A 5945-nucleotide genomic window follows, 5' to 3' on the forward strand; every position below is an offset into this window, starting at 1 on the left:
TCTCCCCTATCCCTTTCCCCCACAGAAGAGCTTTGCTTTCTGCCAGTCCCTTGCTAGCCTGCCCCCTGCGAAACCTCATGCCTACCCGGACGAGTTAGCCTCAAAGGTGCCACCCTGCCCTGCTCCTGCTTAGCTTCAGCCTAATGCAGGGAACTACCTCTTGCGAGACTAGCAGAGATCCCAGTGGCAGGGCTTGCTGAAAGCCTCTGGTACCACAAGATGGCATCAAATCTCTCTCGTTGCAAGTAGACGGACCGCAAACACAGCTGGTGCTTGAAGGCAGGGCTCCGATAGGAGACCCGGTCGGCTGGAGCTCTCGGGATCCTCCTGTAGTCCCATGCTACCATTTTAGCTGGGGGGTCATGCCGGTGGCTGCCTAGATGCTGATTTCCAGCCTGAAGGAATGGGACCAAGCACGAGGCTTTCTGGTACTGAAAAATCAGGTCCTATCAGGCAGATACATCTGATCCTTATCACTGAAGACAGAGGAAGAAACCTGAGTAAGTGCCGGTCCAGCAAGCATTGCGTACTGAATGGGGCTCCTGCAATTAAAGATGGTGCCAGCATGCCTATGAAGAAGAGTATCCAGTGGAGGTTGCATGGACAACCTTAATTCTGGCCCTGCTTAACTGTGAAGTTACTTGTTTTAAATCAAGTTTATTTGCAACCTTAACTGTACCCCAATGAAAGCTGTGGTGGTTCTCAACCTTGTTAGACTCAAGGACCCCCTCATTACACCCAAGGTCCCCTTGGAAAAATGCCAGCTCTTATTTTTCACTCATTTGACTATGGAAAAACACTAGAGATATTCTTCTATTGCAGACTCAGAAAGGCCACAGCAGGGCTGAATAGTTTTAACACTCTGGATTCCCATGTGTAATCTCTGGGTTTGCTTGTGAATCCTGTTTGCACACCTACCTGTGTGAACAGTGTGTGGCGCCCCAAGGCACTGGTGAAAAGCACCTCAGGGGGTCACAGCATCCTGGTTGGGAATCACTGGCATAGGCAAATACTGGAGCTAATGGTTGTCACGTTAAGAAATACTTGTTGAAGGAGCTGACTTGTGAAAGAGGCTCGATTCTGCATTGAAATACCAGGCAGCTGATGGAAAACCTGCTGCAGGTAAAGGAAGAGCTTGATCGTGGCACCACTGTAGGTCAGGTGTAGTCCCTGTATACAATACACAGATTTCACAGACATTAGGGCTGGCAGGGACCTTGGAGGATCATCGAGTCCAGGCCCCCACCCCAGGGGCAGGAAGTCAGCTGGGGTCGTAGGATCCCAGCAAGATAAGCATCCAATTTGCTCTTGAAGGTGTTCAGAGTAGGCGCTTGAACCACCCCGATGGCAGGCTGTTCCAGACCTTGGGGGCTTGGACAGTAAAAAAATTCTTCCTTATGTCCAGCCTGAAATGGTCTCGCAGGAGTTTATGACCGTTCGACGCCGTCATCCCTTGGGGCGCTCTGGTGAACAAACGTTCCCCCAGATCCTGGTGGTCACCCCCGATAAACTTACAGGTGGCCATCAGATCACCCCTGAGTTTGCGCTTTTCCAGGCTGAAGAGCCCCATGGCTCTCAGCCTGTTGGCGTAAGGTCTGATTTCCTGACCTCTGATCATGTGCGTGGCTCTTCTCTGGACTCTCTCAAGCTTCTCCACGTTCTTTTTGAATTGTGGGGCCCAAAACTGGATGCCTACCTGTGTGAACCAGCTGTGGCCTCACCAAGACCGAGTACAGGGGGAGAAGGACATCCTGGGATTTGCTTGAGAAGCATCTATGGATGCAAGTCAGCGTTTTGGTCACTTTACTAGCCGCAGCATCACATTGCAGGCTCATGTTCATCTTGTGGTCAATGATGACCCCCAAGTCTCTTTCTTCCGTAGCGCTAGCCAGCGTAGCACTGCCGTGCCTATAAGGATGCTGCAGGTTTTGCCTCCCAAGATGGAGAACCTTGCATTTTTCAGTGTTAAACACCATCAGGGTCTCATCTGCCCATGTGCTGAGCCTGTCCAGATCAGCCTGGATCACCCGCCTGTCTTCTGGCGTGGACGCTTTGCCCCAAAGTTTGGTGTCATCGGCGAACTTGGCCAGTCCGCTCCTGACTCCAATGTCCACTTCATTAATGAAGATGTTGAATGATATGGGTCCAAGGACAGAGCCTTGGGGGACCCCACTGGTCACAGGACACCATGATGAGTGACTGCCATCAATTACTACCCTCTGGGTCCAGCCATGGAGCCAATTTCCCAGCCAGCGGATCGTGGTGGACCCAAGGCCACAATTGGCCAGTTTCGCCAAGAGGTGATCGTGGGATAACAGATTGAAGGCTTTTTTGAAGTCAAGATATATCAATCTCTTCTCCTTTGTCCAGGTGATAGGTCACCTAGTTGTAGAAGGAACTGAGATTGGTCAAGCAAAGCCTACCCGCAACAAACCCGTGCTGACTATCCCTCAGGATGTTGGCGTCAGCCAGTCCGTTGAGGATGGCCTCTTTGATGATTTTTTCTTAGACCTTCCCCGGGATAGAGGTCAGGCTGATGGGCCTGTAGTTTGCCAGATTCACTTTTCTCCCTTTCTTGAAGACAGGCACAACATTGGCCTTCTTGCCTGCACCCTCTACAAAAAGGTGCAGGCAAGAGCTGTTTTATGCATTTGAATGCACTTGACGTAATAGCACAACCCAGCTCTATAAAATAATCCTTCTACATGGTCAGGTCACTGGAAGGAATAGTGCTTTCATCCCCCAAGGCGAGCTGGTCTGTAGGAGTCATCTGCTTACCTACCCACACCTCCCAGGGATGAGATCTTTGGCTCCCAATGGAGCAAGGAGGCCAAAACCACTCCTCACATTCCCTATGAGTGGCCACCAAAGGTCAGGTCCATCCCAGCCATGCTCCAGGGCAGACCCACAGGCACTCTGTGCTGTCACAAGTCTCTGAGTGTAAGTGTGAGTGTGATCAGGTGCAGGGCATCTACTTGATTTCACCAGTGGCAACTTCCATCAGCAGAGCCCTGGAACCTGCCAACCTTACTCCTTGCACCAACATCACCCTGCACCAACACAGACAGGGACACAGATGCTTTAAACCATGCATGTACATATTTTTATATGACCATCTATGCTGGATGGAGGTCACTGAAGGCATAATAGGTACTGAGCAGCTGCTGCTGATTTCCTTGAATCAATATGCATGGTATATATAAATATGTACATCTTTTTAATTTTTTTTAATATAAGGAAATTCATATTTATTCACATTTATCTATTCATCTTGATTCCCTATTCTGCACCCAGTGACCTCCATCCAGCTCAGATGGTCAAATTTCTCTCTATCCACCACTCTCTAGCCACTCTCACAGACCCAGAGGAACAGACTTCTACCTTCAGCTTCCTCTGTGCAAAAATTAAGTTTATTTTCCATCTCTGGGGACTTTTTACCATCTTGAAATTTTCCCTGAGCCTGAGGAAGGATGTGCATGCCTGAAAGCTTGCAGAAAAAGATAATTTTTTTTTTGCAATGTCTTAGTTGGTCTAATAAAAGGTCTCGCCTCCAAACCAAGAGCATTAGAGTTTTGCATTTCTCTATCCACCAAGCTTCTCTGGGCTTCTCTTGCTTGCTAAGTACCACCCTTTTCCCAGTGCTGGCACTTTCCAACTTTTAGACAAATATTGATCTCTGGAGTAGACACTGTAATGAACCAACAGGCCACCAATGGACAACAAAGCAGCAAAGCCAAGGACTAACCCCTGACACTACCCAAACAGGACGATGAACTGGCAGGGTATGAGGATGAGAAGGACAAAAGCAAATAAAGGGAAGGAATGGAAATATTAGGAGGGGGAGGAGGGCACTGTCATGTTGCTCTGTGGAGTAGACTGCTGCTGCTTCTCTGCAAGCCCTGTACAGGGCAGAGCAGTTGCCTATGGACCAAGGGGGATTAAGGATGGAGACAACCAAATAAGCCCCAGGTGCCTGTGGATGGGCTCTTGTAAGCAAGGAGCCCTCAGCGAGGTAAATCGCTGCTAGGGGCAGATAATCTGAGCAGGGCCTGCCTTCCAGGGTGCATCACATGCATCTCCGTGGAGCAGGAGATTGAATCCATCCGTACGCTACAACACGTCCGCAGCGCCGCAGGGAGTCTCTGGACAATGCAGGAGAGCACAGCGTTGGATGCACAACTCCAGACCGTGATACGACTCCTGCTCCAGGGGTGGCCAGACTGCAAAGGAACAAGTGCCCCAGGAAGTCGTTCCCCCCTGGCAGGTGTGGGATGAGCTACGTGTATGAGTTGGGATCTTGCTGGAAGGTGGCAGAGCTGTAATCCCTGCCAGTCTGAGACCAGGTGTCATGAAAAGGATTCAGGCTTCACACCTGGGAACAGAAGCAGCAGAAGAAACTGCTTGCCAGTGTGCTCAACACCTTGTTTTCAAACAATGGACCATCATACATAGCAGAGGGATTCCAAAGATTTAGCACAAGACTGGAGTCCGGGCACAAGGCTTCTTCCCCAGGGTACCCACAGAGCCATGAAAAGGCCAAATCATTTGTCAAGACAGCCAAAAGGCTCATGAACAGGGCAAAAAATGGAGTAATAATGGAGCGTGACCATATCTGTTGCTGAACACAAGTGGGACGGTTCCAAGCTCTTCCCGAGGTCGCGTTGGGATCTCACAAGGCTGCAGCATCTCCTTCTGCTGCCCACCTCCCTGCTCTTTACACCCCTCGCTGCTCCGAGTACGATCCTAGCTGGGGATTCATGCCTGGCCCAGGAGATGCACTCCTGAGCTCTCTGCAACTGGCCCTGCCTTGCCAGAAGGGGCTGGAGCAGAGGCAGCTCATCACCCCTGTTCGCACCATCAGTGCGGCTTCCTCCTTGACTAGAGCCTTGTGAAGGAAGCCATTGGGGTGTCAATCAGGGAAGCCGCTGGGGTGATTTACACCTGCCAGGGTGTAAATCAGTCCCTGACCCCCTGAGTCCCAGCACCAGATGCAGAGCCCTGCAGCAGCTGGAGGGGTCTGGTGCTGAAACCCGGCACCGAGGATGGAGACTTATCTGCAGCGCTCCCTCCACACCCTTGCTCCAAGCGGGTCATCCCAGAGCTGCTTGCATGCCCACGACGGGTTTGTGCAGCCGAAGGATGATGAAAGACAAAGGGGATGGAGTCTTGTCTGGTGTAAATCAGCATCGCTGCATGGATGTCCCACTAGAGACCAGGGGAGGACAGGGCTCCCGAAACTGTCCTACATCAGACTGGCTTGCAGTAGACTCCCTGCACTGGGCCAGGTGCAGTGCATTGACAGGAGAGGGGCAAAACCAACCCCTTTGGGTACCTGGTGCCTAATCCGTGAGGAGCAGCTGTCCCTCCATGCCCAAGGACAGAGGGCACCTCCCCTTCCTCTCCAAACAGTGCCCAGCTCTTGCCCTTACTCCTCCCCTCTTTTGTTTTCCTCCCCTCCTTTCCTCCGCGACTCATCTCCACTCCGCGTCTCCCATCCCACTGGACCCCTGCCCCAGCTGGTGCGGGGCGCTGCTCACGTTCACTCCGGACTTCGGCCTATGGATCAGTTCCAGTTGGTGCAGAAACAAAAAGGCGGGACAGACTGGGCTGTTGTTTAACCAGGGGCTTCACTTTTTGGGTGGCTCAGTAGGAATCAAAGTCAGCGTGGCCCTGGAAGTTGGCTGGAGGGGGTTTGGGATGGTTAGCATTGGTCCAAGGGGGACAGGTCAGGGGGCAGAGTGCAGGTTCATGCCAGAGGTGACGTGCCCAGCTGGAAGGGACATCAAGCAGTCAGCTGGCCAGTTCTCCACTCTGAGACAGGGCTCAGTGCACCCAAACCGGCCCAGACACTGTCTGCTAGCCTGTTCTTAAAATCCTCCAGCAACGTGACACTGCTTGTAGGTGGAAAGTTTTTCCTAATAGTCCCTGCAAAGAAGCGGACAGGT

This window comes from Gavialis gangeticus, unplaced genomic scaffold (assembly GCF_001723915.1).
Source record: "Gavialis gangeticus isolate Ggan-Ray unplaced genomic scaffold, GavGan_comp1, whole genome shotgun sequence".
NCBI lineage: Eukaryota > Metazoa > Chordata > Crocodylia > Gavialidae > Gavialis > Gavialis gangeticus.